The sequence below is a fragment of the Aulonocara sp. 'chitande type north' Nkhata Bay genome, linkage group LG12, assembly GCF_057382095.1.
Source record: "Aulonocara sp. 'chitande type north' Nkhata Bay isolate Kocher_YH1m ecotype deep benthic linkage group LG12, A_spYH_male_GT1.1, whole genome shotgun sequence".
Taxonomy (NCBI): Eukaryota; Metazoa; Chordata; class Actinopteri; order Cichliformes; family Cichlidae; genus Aulonocara; species Aulonocara sp. 'chitande type north' Nkhata Bay.
In genome coordinates this window covers 7405727-7420732 of record NC_141355.1, presented here as the reverse complement: position 1 = coordinate 7420732, position 15006 = coordinate 7405727, and positions in this window count along the sequence as shown.

Sequence of the window (15006 nt, the reverse complement as noted above, 5' to 3'; positions counted from 1 at the left end):
CACAGACCTGTAGTAGCAGGCTCAACTAGCCCCAGCTCCACTGTGCAGTAAGCAAATCGCAGGCCTTTAATTCTGAGATGCTCATTATGTATTGGCACTCACGTGATCTATATTCCTAAAACGATATAGTTAAAATGAGTTAACTGGAATTCTTGCAGGCTCTCTGCTTGAGGCCTGTGAATGAAGGCCTGGGCACTAGATGGCGCCCTCAGTCCATGTTTCCTACAGGTTGCTGTGGAGCAGCTGGCTTGCTTTGCTGTTATTTAGCACAGTGTGACTAGAACCATCAGTTAGTCTGTCAGCATGTCAAATGGCTGTCTGTCACATCAGAGTGAGCGAGTGAGAGCTTGTTAACGCTCTCTCTCTCTCTCACACACACATAGAAAGTTTATCTCTTTTTTTCTTAATAAAAAACTCCAAACGTTACAGGTGTCTTTTAGATTTCAGTAAGCGCTGTACATATACTAATGTGTATGTTCATATGGGTGTTGTCAGGTATCGGTGCCAGCTCTCCTCAGTCTGAGTTATTGGGTCTTGGACTGCCATGCAGTCTGGCTGGCTGGAATAACAGGCAGCAAGAGCTGACAGGCTGATAAATGGTTTGTCTCTTCACAGCTGCTCAGCCAGGACCCGACTGGGCTTTAATGGACGGAGAGTCTGTTAGAGATGGAGGGGGAGAGAGAGATGTCAGAAGATGACTTAGTGAGCAGATTACAGCTGAAATCAATCAAAGCAGCCATGCTCGGTTTCTCTTTTTGTCTGTCCCGCTTCCTTTCTCTCAGCTTTTTCTGCCGCTGTTATTGCGGCACTCGAACGAAACAAAACCCAAAAAATTCCAAAAGGCTCACTCTTTGCTCTGAAATATACTCACATACTGGTTAAAGAAAGCTGAAGAATGTGTGGGAGCGAGGATACAGATCTAATTAAACATTTAAAAACACTTCTGCTGTTGTGATCTAACAGCTTATAGCTATCTTTGTTTCAGCCCTTTTATCAAGTATTACATCAGGTCTGAAATACATCCACTCCCTGACAGAGTAAATGTTCTTTTATCACGTTCAGGCCTTCTAACCTTTAGTGTCTCAGCTCTAGTTACATCAGTTAAATGTTCATTTTTTAAAACGCTAACATGATATATTATATATACACATTTCTTTTAGTTTAAAGGCTACTTTTAATCACTAGCTTAAGAGCCAAAACTGGGCCATCATTAGAATATGATGTCCTTGAGATGCAAAACACAATATTTAAAAACTTGGTGACGATGTTTTTCATGACTCATATGGGATTATTTTAACACAAGACATCCATATGATGCATTTTTTATGATGACCTCAATATATTGTGATATTAAAATGTTTCTTCCAAACCCCAAAAGCAGACTTACTGGGGATTTAGGCTTCAGCGGGAAATCCATGACAAAATCTATGCTGTAGCTGCAAACCCCTCCCAAACCCTACACCATAACCTACGGCACAACCCTTTCTCTGCCTGAGTTCTGCTTCTGCAGGGAATCTGCATCACAACTTACAATGTGACCAGAAATCCCTTTCAACCATATGTCATAATTTGTCATCTAGGGTGCACCTCCTGAGAAAGGCAACTACACGTCGGGTCAACGCAGCCCATGACGATTGTCACTGATCTGTTCAATAGCATCGATTTTCCACTGCGGTTTTTGAGTGTGTCAGTTAAAGAATAATAATCAGGGTATCAAATTATATATTTAAATATAATCATAGCATCAATTTAAGTACTCACAAAAGCCAGAAATTCCTGGAGGAAGATTGCTGAAACTGTTGGATCTGATGTGAGGCAACACCCAAAGTGGGGAAAAAAGTCCCAGCATTTTATTTGTTTTAACAACAAATAAAACCCAGTGACACAACCACATGGTAATGAACACACAACGCACCAGCACAAGCATAAATGTCGGCAGCAATGTTAGCCACTTACATAGGTTAAGCACTGCAAAGACTACCTGCAGGAGTCTATCAGGCCTTAGGATTGAAAGGAGAGCAGTACTCCAGTTTATAAAATACTGTTGTGTTATTTAAATGGACTTAGTCTGTGCTGTAACAACACCTTCTGTCTAACTTCTATCTCTTACAAAGACCAAAACACATTATTGTTTATTTCAGCACAGTTAACAGTACATATACTGAAGAAAAATATAATAATTGATGGTTTTATGTGCAAGCCATGTTGCCAAGTATACCCTGGCGAACACACTGGACAAAGGCAGGCTAAGAGGTGAACTGCCCATCTGCATGTCAGCTTAACTTTACTGTTTACTGACATTAAACTTGGTGAGTGTGCAAAGTGTGCAAATAATGGAAATAAATTGACCATGGAAATGTCACCAGCACTGCTTAAACCGATACTAGACTGTATCTGCCCTCATAGTAAAACCTGGTGCACCTGGTGTAGAAGGACTGCTGTTTTTTTGGCATTTTCATTTATAGCCAGTTTGTTCTGATAGTTTGGGCTTATCGTTGTTTGTGGTCTATACTGAATTCAAAGTTTGACCTTCGCTGGATAATGGGGGATGTTTTACATAGTCCTTATTTCCTGCAGATATAAGCCTCGGTCCGGTCAGAGTTGCCTGGCAACTCTGTGATGCTGTTGCCATTGCTAGCAAGGTGTGCCTACTTCAGGTGATCATGAGTGTATATCTTGTAAGAAAAAATATAAGTCAGTCACCACAAATTCGGCCCATTTTGCCAAAATTCAACTGCTTGCAGATGAATATGTTCTTTCAGTATAAGATTCACAGATTCTCTAACATTGCAGGCTTTCTGTAGGTCACCTGCAGCAGTAAGTAGAGGATGGGGCAACCCTGCACTGGAAACAAGCGCTTTGAACACAGACCCATGTGTTCAAAAAGGATGCTGCCTTCATCTCATTTTTAAAAATGCATATCTCTTCTTTCCCAGGTGCAGATTGAGCACTGTACAAAGTGTGCCGAGTCAGAAAAAAAATCTCAGAGGAAAGAGGCAAGGGCTTGTGGGACAAGAGGTGCCCTGTGAATTGTTTGAGTGAACAGGGTCCGTGTGTGTTTGTCTGTGTTTCCATGCAAGTGACAGCTTGCTGCAGTGGCTGACAGCAAATAAACATGTTCCAGTAATTAACCTTGACAGGCCCAATGTGGTGCCAACAGCAGAAACCTGCTAATGACACAATTAATCCATAATTAAGGCATTCTGTCACACCACAGTCACACACGCAGTCAGTGATGATCGTGTGTGTGTGTTGGAAGGACTGGTAGGGAAATACAGTATATGCTAGGATGGGAGCAATGCTCCTCTTGTGCTAACGCAACTTGTATTTGTTGCTTTTGCTTAAACCTTAATGTAAGAAAAGATCAAAATAAAAGGACTCAAAGGTTTAGAAATGTAATCAGTGTGTAATCAGTACATATGTACAGCCTTTGAAAAGGTCCCACAGTGAATGCTGAAGATAATGAACTTCTGCAGGTCAAATGATGACCTTTCTCTTTTGAAGGTTTTATTGAATTTGCTTGAACACCTCCAACGGTTTTATCGCAGCCTGTGTGGGTTCTAATATACGCAGAACAAACTGGCAGCAGAGAGGTGTTCCTCGAAGGTTTCTCAAAAATCTAAAAAGGCAGCACATCAAAAACTAACCGCTCACATCTGAATTCCTCATTGCCTCACATCCCTGAGCCTTCAAGTTTAATTCAGTTATATACGCAACAGCAGACTTACTGCACAGCTGAGGGTTGGACCCCACCCAGCCCAAAGCTACTGGGAAATAATTGCTTTTCTTGTCCCCTGATTTTTTTGCACAGGGGGTTCATAACAAGTTTATAACTGCATCATACATACAATTAAGTTCATAAGTATTTGGGCAGTGCCAACATTTTTTTACACCGTCGCAGTCAAGATGCTTTTGGAGTGCAGATGCTTAGCTTTAATTCACGTGGTTAAAAAAAGAAACATTGCATTAACTGTTTACAGCAAATTTTGGCTCGTCCCGCCAAAGAACCAACGAGCTCAAGCCATCGCATGGCATCTGTTGTCTGTCCATGTCACATGAATTGCTACTCCTCCTACAGCAGCAAGGGTGTCAAACATAAGGCCTGGGGGCCAGAATCAGCCCAGGAAAGACTCTAATCTGGGCCACTGGATAGCTTTGGAAAATGTGATGGAGAACAGAAATGTTCGACTTTTAATTGTATTTGTATTTATAAGTTTTACACCTTTTCCTATTGATGAAGCCCTCCCACATGGCTATTCATAATACACCAAACTATTTAAGTTCCATAATTTTACTCATTTACTTTGTATAATTTAAACCCAAAGATACCTTTTATTTACTGCAGCAGCATTTCTTTATCATGTGGAAGATTTGTGATGTATTGTCCTGGGCTACATGAATGTTTGTGTGATTGTGTGAATGACATTTTTTGGTAGAAAGTACTTTCAGGGCTCACTTGAGTAGAAAAAAACACAACATTAATACCACTTAATCATATGGTCTTCATGTGAGAGTAATGCAGGGGTCCAGACTGGTAAAACCATTGCTGTGAAACTATTTGCCCCGCTATTTGTCACACTTATAAGTTTCCTCAAATCAAATGTCATCAAACAAAATTTAATATTACAAAAATATAACCTTAGTAAATATAAAACATTTTTAAATGATGATTTCATTTAATAAGAGAAAAAAGTTGTCCAAACCTACACAGTGTGAAAAAGCAGCTGCCGCCTAAACCCAATAACTGGCTGTGCCACTCTTGGCAGCAAGAATTGTAATCAAGTGTTTGTGATAATGCTCAATGAGTCTTTCTGTCACTATAAAGTAGATTTTGGTTCACTCTTCTTTGTAGATCTTCCATGTAGATTTTTTAAAATTAACATTGGTCAGCAGCCGCTTTCTCCTCAGAACTCTCCCACGGATGCCATTTTTGCCCAGTCTCTTTCTTATTGTTGAATCATGAACTCTGTCATTAACTGAGGCAAGTGAGGCCTGCAGTTCTTTGGATATTGTTCTGGATTCTATTGCAACCTCCTGGATGAGTTGTTGATGTGCTCTTGGAGTAATTTTGGTAGGCCGGCTGCTCCTGAGAAGGTTCGTCATTGTTCAAAATTTCCAACATTTGTAGATAATGGTTGTCTCTGTGGTTCGCTGGAGTCCCAAAGCCCTAGAAATGAATTTGTAACCCTGTCCAGACTTACACATGTCACTAACTTAGTTCTCATGTTCTCATATTATTGTATGCAAACATGCATTCGTCTTACTAACTCTGATTTGATAAGGTCTCTGGCTTGGATGAATTAACTCTCATTCACTCACTCTCATGCAAGTTGCTTCATGGTGCTAAAAAACAGTAAAAGACAAAAAAGCTATCAGTTCACCTAGCTTCTACTGCGAGGCCAATTTTCACACTTGAGTGAATGAGATGGGGAAATGGTTGAATGAAACTGGTTGGACTGAGGAAGCCAGTTGTTCTGCAGTCATGCAGAAAAAAGTCATGCACCATGCCTCAATGTTTTGCTTCAATGTAATGTTGCTTAAGAAGACCAGTTTGAGCTAGTATGTGCAAGCCAAGCTAAACCAGAAAATAAGAAGCTGCAGAAATGTGAAAAAGCCACGTATTTTTGTAGTGAATTTTCTGTTTATCTCAGTTTCTCTGGCTCCATTGTTTACTTATCAGATTCTGGATTTTCTCTCCCTGTGCTGGTGCAGCGAGTCTGCTGAGTAACCAGCAGATCTCAATTTCATGGGAGCCTAAGGGTATAGCAAGATCTGAACACAGACCGCAGCCCACTGAGACTATTTTTATACAAATTACATATGCTAGAAGCATCTACTGGGAAATTATTGCTGAAGACATTCACATCATGTCAGCATTCATGTCCAGTGCTTCCTTGAAGCTGTTGTTGCCTTGTTTAATACCAGAGAACATCTAAAAGGCTTATGATAAACAGAAGTGGAGTGGCAATAACTGTGCCCTCGTTGAGTTTTTACCATTCAAAAAAACCTTGTTTAATGTGTCAGCATAATTTGTTCAACACAACAATATTTACCTTTGATGGTAAGGGCTACTAGCTTTAAATAAACTAAGGAGATGACACGCGTGCCACAAAACGCGCTTCACTTCTTAAAAAAAGAAAAAAGAAAAGTAGGTTTGCAAATAAATTTCCAAGTTTTCCTGTTACAGACATTCAGCCGAAGACCATTACAATTTCTCATATTTTTTTAGAGGTACCCTGAATTCAACATTGTAATAACTCATGTTTAATAAAATGTACGCTGGCTGTGAGATTTCAAATGCACTACAACTACAAAGAAATGCTGCAAAAGCACACACACACACACACACACACACACACACACACACACACACACACACACACACACACACACACACACACACACACACACACACAAAACATACCAGTAGCTGAATTAAATCCACCAGAAATAGAAAACCCCACAATGGAAGTAAAAATAAAAACGAACTCACAAAACACAATGGAAGAGTTTTTGGGAGGACGTTAACGTGACTGAACAGCTACGGAAATGACCAAAACGTGAAGGATTGCACTGATCCATGCTCAAAACAAGCAAATGATTCATCAGTGCTATGAGAAATATGTGTTTTAATCACATGATTCATATGACACTGTAGAAACCTGCACGTTATTAGTGTTTACTGTAAGCATCACTTCTGTAGCTCTGCTGTCATGTTATTGTCTCCCCCAAAACAGTTGCTTTTTGAACTTTTTTTTCTATTTCTATTGTGTTTGCACTTTTGTTGTGTGCTTTTGCAGCACATAGTTATATATATATATATATATATCTAAACACAAAATTCCCATCTCGCCCCTGCAGGCGGTTTATCCTTCAAGCTCGGGTCCTCTACCAGAGGCCTAGGAGCTTGAGGGTCCTGCTCAGTATCTTAGATGCTCCTAGGACTGCACTCTTCTGGACAGAGATCTCGGATGTTGTTCCTGGGATCTGCTGGAGCCACTGGCCTAGCTTGGGAGTCACCGCACCTAGTGCTCTGATTACCACGGGGACCACCGTTACCTTCATCCTCCACATCCTCTCGAGCTCTTCTCTGAGCCCTTGGTATTTCTCTAGCTTCTCGTGTTCCTTCTTCCTGATGTTGCTGTCATTCGGAACCGCTACATCGATCACTACGGCCGTCTTCTTCTGTTTGTCTACCACCACTATGTCCGGTTGGTTAGCCACCACCATTTTGTCCGTCTGTATCTGGAAGTCCCACAGGATCTTAGCTCGGTCATTCTCCACCACCCTTGGGGGCATCTCCCATTTTGACCTCGGGACTTCCAGGTTATACTCGGCACAGATGTTCCTGTACACTATGCCGGCCACTTGGTTATGGCGTTCCATGTATGCCTTGCCTGCTAGCATCTTGCACCCTGCTGTTATGTGCTGGATTGTCTCTGGGGCATCTTTACACAGCCTGCACCTGGGGTCTTGCCTGGTGTGATAGACCCCAGCCTCTATGGATCTTGTACTCAGAGCTTGTTCTTGTGCTGCCATGATTAGTGCCTCTGTGCTGTCTTTCAGTCCAGCTTTGTCCAGCCACTGGTAGGATTTCTGGATATCAGCCACCTCCTCTATCTCTACCCTCCTCTTTCTTGGGTTTCTGCTGCCTGAGGTATTCACTGAGCACTCGGTCAGTTGGGGCCATCTTCCCAATGTATTCTTGGATGTTTGTTGTCTCATCCTGGACTGTGGTGCTGACACTCACCAGTCCCTGGCCCCCTTCCTTCCCCTTAGCGTACAGCCTCAGGGTGCTGGACTTGGAGTGAAACATATATATATATATATATATATATATATATATATATATATATATATATATATATATATATATATATGGCATTTTCCCAGGGTCCAGAATGCTCCTCCACACCATAGACTGTATGAGTGGATGTAGCCGTCCTGATGTCACCCCCCACTGGTTTGTGGAGTTGCAATCAAGGGAGCCTAGGGCCAACACTTCAATACAAAAAAACTTATTTTCAACTACCAGAATCGCCCCCTGCAGGTCACTACAAAGAATCACAGTTTAACTTTTGCACTACACTAGATATTTTAAAATGTAATTTTAGAGGGTCACTTAATTCAAACAATCTGAATTTCTCTCACAAAGTGAAAAGGGATGTTAAGATTTCATGCAAAGATTATAATAAAATGAATGGAAAACATAGCAGTTTTTGCCTGTCCACCATACTGAGCCGCACTGAGCTGAATGGAGACTGTTGAAAGTAGGCCAGATAAAACAAAAGAACATTTACAGCATCAGACCAGCTGACATCCAATTGCACAAAGTGACAACACTTGCCTGACATTTGAGCTAACCATTATATCAACGCTACACAAACTTTACAGGGCCAAGTCTTGTTCAGAGCCCTGCCACACTGTTTATAACTTTGACAGCTTTATTGTGCACTTTGTGTACAGCTTCAACAGCAAGTCACATTCCTGGCATTCGCAAATAGACTTACAGGTGATTTTGTAGCTGTCAGGGTGTTAGCCAGACAGTCATGACTGATTTATAGTCAGAGTGTCAAACATAAGCTGAGTAATCCTGCAGGAAAATGAAGATGAAACTGTGCTCTCAGGTGTGCCACAGCTGCTTCCTGTGTAAATACAGGTCAGGGCAGTTGTGTTCTTAAATTCTGGTTCACACACACACACACACACACACACACACACACACACACACACACACACACACACACACACACACACACACACACACACACACACACACACTCTGATGTTTGTGTATTTCTGTCAGGGTGTGTCAGGCTCACAGTTGACAGGTGTGTGTCACCTCATCATTTAAGCTGTCAGCAGGCAGGAGGACACGATGAAGGAAGCGGGTTGGTTGAGGCTCAGGCCGAGCCACTTCCTGTACGCACACAGTTTGGTTGGAGTCTTGGAGAAGTCCTATGTAGGACAAAGGCAGCCTGCGGCTAACTCCCCCTCCCTATTACCACCGTCTGTAACGCTCCAAATGAAAAAAAAAATCCCCCATCTGACTTGACTCATCGCTCATCACTAGCATAGCGAGACTACACGAGCTGCATGGATCAAAGACTAGATGTCTTGTCCCCCTCCCCTTTCTTAAATTCATCCCAAAAAAAAAATAAAAATGGTGAGGGCTGTATGGATGTATGCGTGTGTGTGTGTCTGCATGAGTGTGTGCGCTGGAAGGGAGCAGCTTGCCAAGCTCCTCAACTTGAAGCGTGTGTTTATGTACTTTGTCACTCAAGAAAATGAGATGTGTAAATCCAAATGTCAGCGAAGAAGAGATTCCTGACAGCGCCGAGCATCATGTTCCAGATTTTTTTTCCTCCTCCTTCTTCTCTCCACTTTTGGCTGGCTGGACGCGCTGCTGACTGCTTCACAGCTGACAGAGAGAGAAGATCTGAGTGCTGATAGGAGCAAACGAGAAGAAGTGGTGGGGTGATGGTAGATAATGTTTCATGAACGAATACACGCAAGCACGCACAGAAACGGGGGCCTTATAACAACCAAGGTCAGCTCTGTGTTTGCGATTGTCTGCACATGACACCACGTGCTTACTTCTTATGGATGGTTTGGGTTAGTGTGTGTGCGCAGATGCTATCTGAGTACAAATTGGACTGAGGCCTCTCTGAAGTATTCCAGTGACAGTAACGGGGGAGGGGGGGTATGTATGTATGGATTGTAAAATTAAGTGTATGTGTATGCATATATCTGTCACTGGCGTTCAATGGCCCTGCCATTCAGTGGTACATGCACAGGGCTGACAGTTCCAGCTTAAAACGTGTCACTCGACATTACCCAGAAAGCACCCGAGAGAGAGAGGAAGTGTGAGTAGAGTGGAGGATAGAGCTGTAGATATGTGTGCAAGTGTGTGTGGCACTTGCAAGTAAACAGTGGCACAATGGTTTGTCACCTTGTTACTTTTCCATGTGTATTCTTAGCCATTAACCACATGCTCCTGCTCAGATCTGATTCGTAAGGTGCACTGGTTCTTAGCTCTGGGGGCTAGAGGCACCCAAGGACACTTGACAGAAGCTGGTTCCTTTCGTGGGGTAAAGAAACCCTACTAATAATGTCACTTACACTGAAAAGCCACCAAATATTTGATTTATACAGAAATCAAACACAGTGTTTGCAGGCCATAAAATCAAGTCCAGCTCCAATGGAAGCCAAAATCAGCCAAAGCCCTCATATACATCTAATTGGCAAATGTCATTACGGGCCCCCCTAAATAAATTGCTCTCGTCTGCACAGCTGCAAGCTGCTTTGGAACCCACCATCTCCTCCTTTCATACTGTTTTCAAATTAGTCAACATCACATCAGATGTTTCCTCAGCAGAGATGGGCAGTCCCATTACTTTTTTCAAGTAACGAGTAAAGTAATGGATTACTATTGCAAAAACGTAATTAGATTACTGTTACTTTCCCGTAGGCACGCTGTCTTACTGCATTTTGTTTGTGAGAATATCTAATGATAATGATGTACGAGCGTGCGACGCCCGTGGCAGCAACAGATGTGTGTAGATCAAAAAAGGATAATATGGAGTGCGGGAGAGAGTACGACCAAGCAGCGTTTAAAGCTTGAAAGTACTGACATCACTTTGAGTTGACCACAGTTAAAAAGCATGCAGTTATTAGAGTTAGGTTAGGTTAATTCAGTGGTTCCCAAACTTTTTTTGCTAGGCCCCCCTTTGTTTTACAAGAAAAATGTTGGCTGAAGAGGCGGATCACATCCTGCTGGTCTCCCGCATGTTCGGAGTGCACGCCCCGCCGGCGACACCCCCATCAACCTTCTCCGGAGCGGACGAGCTGGTGCTGATGGCAGGAATCGCTACGCAGCGGCACGGCGGGGAAGATTTTTGTTTCTACCATCAGCGTTTTGGTGCCGGAGCACGTCGCTGCCTGCCACCCTGCTCTTTTTCCGGCTCAGGGAAATGAGGCTGCCACCGTGCTGTGGTGGCCGCAGTCGCTGACCATATGGAAAGGCTGCTCTTCATTGAAGACTCACGCTCCAGCTCTGTTTTCTGGTGGACTGTCGCTCCCAGAAGAGCCTCATCCCGCCCACCGCCACGGACCGTTTAGTGGCAGGCTGATTGCGGCTAACGGTTCTCCTATTGCAACTTATGGAGAAAGGTTAGTGACTGTTAGTTTCCACAGCAGGGAATTCTAGTGGAACTTTGTTGTTGTCTGTGCCTATCTTAGGCGCCGATTTCCTTTGTGCCCATGGGCTGTTAGTCGATGTTGCCCACAGACGTTTCAACGACGCTCTGTCGTTCTTTTCACTACCCTGTTTTACCCAGGCCGCCGACCCCCTCATCCAGGCCAATTTAGTGGCCTCTGGAGACGTGTTTCAGCATTCGCTTTTAGAGTTTCCGTCACTGTCAACTCCTAATTTCTACAGCGCGGCAGCAAAACACGGAGTTGAGCGGTCAGACCCCCGGTGTTCGACCCCGCAAAATTGTCTGTCGCTCGGGAGGAGTTCGCGGCTATGGAGCGCCTGGGCATTGTGCAGCACTTGAACAGTGCCTGGGCCTCTACACTTCACATGGTGCCCAAGCCAGACGGGTGGTGGCGACCGAAAGGTGCCACCCAGACCTTTCAGCGACTTATGGACTCTGTTTTGTGCGGACTACCTCACGTTTTTGTCTACCTGGATGACATATTGGTGGCCAGCGGCTCGGCGGGACAGCACAAATCTCATCTGCGCCAGGTTTTCCAGCGTTTAGCAGAGCATGGTCTGATCATCAACCCGTCGAAGTGCCAGTTTGGTTTGCCGGTCCTGGATTTCCTGGGGCACTGCATCTCCACTGACGGTGTGGTCCCGTTGCCGGACAGGATTCAAGCTGTCGCAGCTTTTCCGCATCCAGCCTCGGTTAAAGCGTTACAGGAGTACCTGGGGATGGTCAGTTTTTATAATTCTTTCCTTCCCTGGGCTGCTCACCTGTTACAACCGCTCTATGCTGCTTTAAAAGGTAAAATGGCAATGTCTACGGGTTGGGCTGCTGCATGTGTTCCGTGCCAATGCTCGAAGGTCCACAGGTACACTCAGGCGCCCCTCGAACCTTTCCGCGTACCTGGTAGGCGTTTCGACCATGTGCACGTCGATTTGGTCGGACCGCTCCCACAGTCGCAGGGTTTCACACACCTTTTTACTGTGGTGGATCGCACCACCAGGTGGCCGGAAGTGGTTCTCCTGGCTTCCACGACAGCTGAGGTGGTGGCCAGGGCGTTTGTGTCCATGTGGGTTTCGCGTTTTGGTCCCCCTGCTGACAATACCTCTTACAGAGGCCCTCAGTTTGTGTTGGAACTTTGGTCCGCCATGGCTGACGGCCTGGGGGTCACGGTCCACCGCACCACGGCATACCACCCGCAGGCTAACAGGATGTGCGAGCGGTTTCACCGGTCGGGTTGTGTGTGGCGACCCACTAGAGGGCTCCACTCACACCCAAGCTGGGAGGAAGGGTTCTGTTGTGTTTGGGCGCAATATGCTCAGTTCATGTTTGGAGGTGAATAAAGTTGTAGTGTAAAACTAGAGCTCCTGTGTCGTGTGTCACATGCCTCCATACGAGTATACTTAACTCTGAGTATAGAAAATAACATAGAAAACAACAAATAAAGTAAAACAAGTGTTTTGTAGCACTTGTAGCTTATGTGTGGGTGTAGTCAGCTCAAAAATAAAATTGAGCTGAAGGTCTGTTCCTTTATTATGTATTCAGTTGCATATCATGTTTTTAAAAAGTAACTAATTACTTTTGAAAATAAGTAATCAGTAAAGTAACAGTTGCATTCTTAGAGGAATAATTTGTAACTAATTACTATTTTCAAGTAACTTGAACCTCAGTTCTGTACTCAGCTCTTACTGCTGTTCTCTGAGTCAAAGTCACAGGTCTGTGTACATAAAGGGAAAAACGTCAGCTCTTACTCCTGGGCCCTGTTTCAGGAAGCCGGTTTAGTGGAAAAACTGAGTAAGTATACCCTGAGTTAACGAAAACTCTGGGTTTTCGGTTTCACAAAGCGAGTTCAGCTGCAGCCTGAGTGAGTCACTATGACGACACACGCCGTGAAGCTAACCTGCCCCCTAGCAGGTTTACTACAACTAACCCTGACTGTCTCCGCCCCTTTGTCGGAAACCTGACAGTAGGAAGTGTCAGACATGGCGTGTCCCTTCTTTGAAGAGCCAGTAGATCGTGAAGCCCAAATTCTCCGCAGAGCTCTCCGCCGGGAGAGAGTGATCAGAGCGCGTTTGGACATTTTATCATATCCTGATGATTGTCTGTGCGAACGTTACCGTTTCTCAGCACAATCTATAAGTTATTTGGATAACATCCTCAGGCCATATATTACGCATGTGACACATCGCGGACATGCTCTCAGTTCTGTACATATTATTTGTATTGCACTTCGGTTTTTTGCAAACGGGAGCTTTCTGTATAATATTGGTGAAGCTGAGCACGTTTCCAAGGCTACCGTCTGTCGGGCAGTCAGGAATGTTACAGTTGCACTGAAACGTCTCCTGTACACGTTTGTGGTGTTCCCCGGTCACAGACCCACAAGATTTATCAAAGAGGGATGCCACAAAATTGCAGGTATCAGGATGACCAAAACTTAATTTATGATGTGGTGATACTTGAACTACTACTTAAATTTTACATTTATTTTCAGGGTTCCCAGGCGTGATTGGCTGTATAGATGGCACTCACATTCCAATCATTGCTCCTTCAGTAAATGAAGGAGACTATGTGAACAGGAAGTCTTTCCACAGCATTAATGTACAGGTACATAGTTCCCTGTAGCATTTCAAACTAACAAATTATTTCATCATAGTAATGGATGCTAATTTGTGTTCTCTGCACTGTGAAGATCATATGTGATGCTGCCAACATTATCACAAATGTGGAAGCCAAGTGGCCAGGCTCTGTCCATGACTCACAAATATTCCGTGAATGTACACTGAGCATAAAATTTGGACATGGTGAGTTGAAAATACTTTAAAATATATAAAGACCAATTGCTTCAGGGACATTTGAACTGAAGTGTATCCTTCTGTCTTAGGAGAGTTCACTGGCTACTTGCTTGGTGATAGGGGGTATCCATGTTTACCCTATTTGCTTACCCCTTACTCTGACCCTGAACCGGGCCCACAGCAGCGATATAATCTGGCTAATTGCAGGACAAGAGCCAGAGTTGAAATGACTATCGGAATGCTTAAGGCCCGGTTCCAGTGCCTGCAAAGACTCAGGGTCACCCCAGAAAGGGCATGTGACATTATTGTGGCATGTGTGATTCTTCACAACATTGCCACAATTAGAGGAGAACACTGTCCTTCTGAACCAAACAGCAGTGATCCAAACCATGAACATCCTGACCCTCCCACGGACATACAAGATGGAAGAGCAGTCAGAGACACCATATGTCACAATCATTTCTTTTGACCCATCACCTCAACATGGTTTTCTTTTTTTGACTTTGTATGAAAAGTATTTCAAACAAGGTTGGGCAAACACAGACTCTGAAACTACATGAACCTCTGAAATTTTAGCCCAGATAGAAATAAAAATAAAATAAAAAGCTGAAATAAAAAGCTGTTCTTGATTGTTTTTGGAGCTTTAATGTCTCTTTTAACAATGTGTTTCTTTTTCATTAATTAATTAAAATGTTGTATGTTAAAGTCCAGCCATGGTCCTGGGTTACACATGGTAGTTATAATATTTCTTTAACATGAATACAGCAATAATTTGTATGTAAAAAAATGTTTTACAGCTCTGGAGCATGTGTTTTAGGGTCTAATTTCATCTGGCACCTTAACACTAAATGATGCTAAAACAACATTTGTGCTTCAAGCATATAAACATGCACCTGGTGTAGCCTGCCAAGTACACCAGGTGCATACCAAGTATTAAGACTGGTAAATCTGACTAACTAGACTGTGGCTTAGAAAGGTTCCTTTCTTGCTCTGTTTATGCTTGT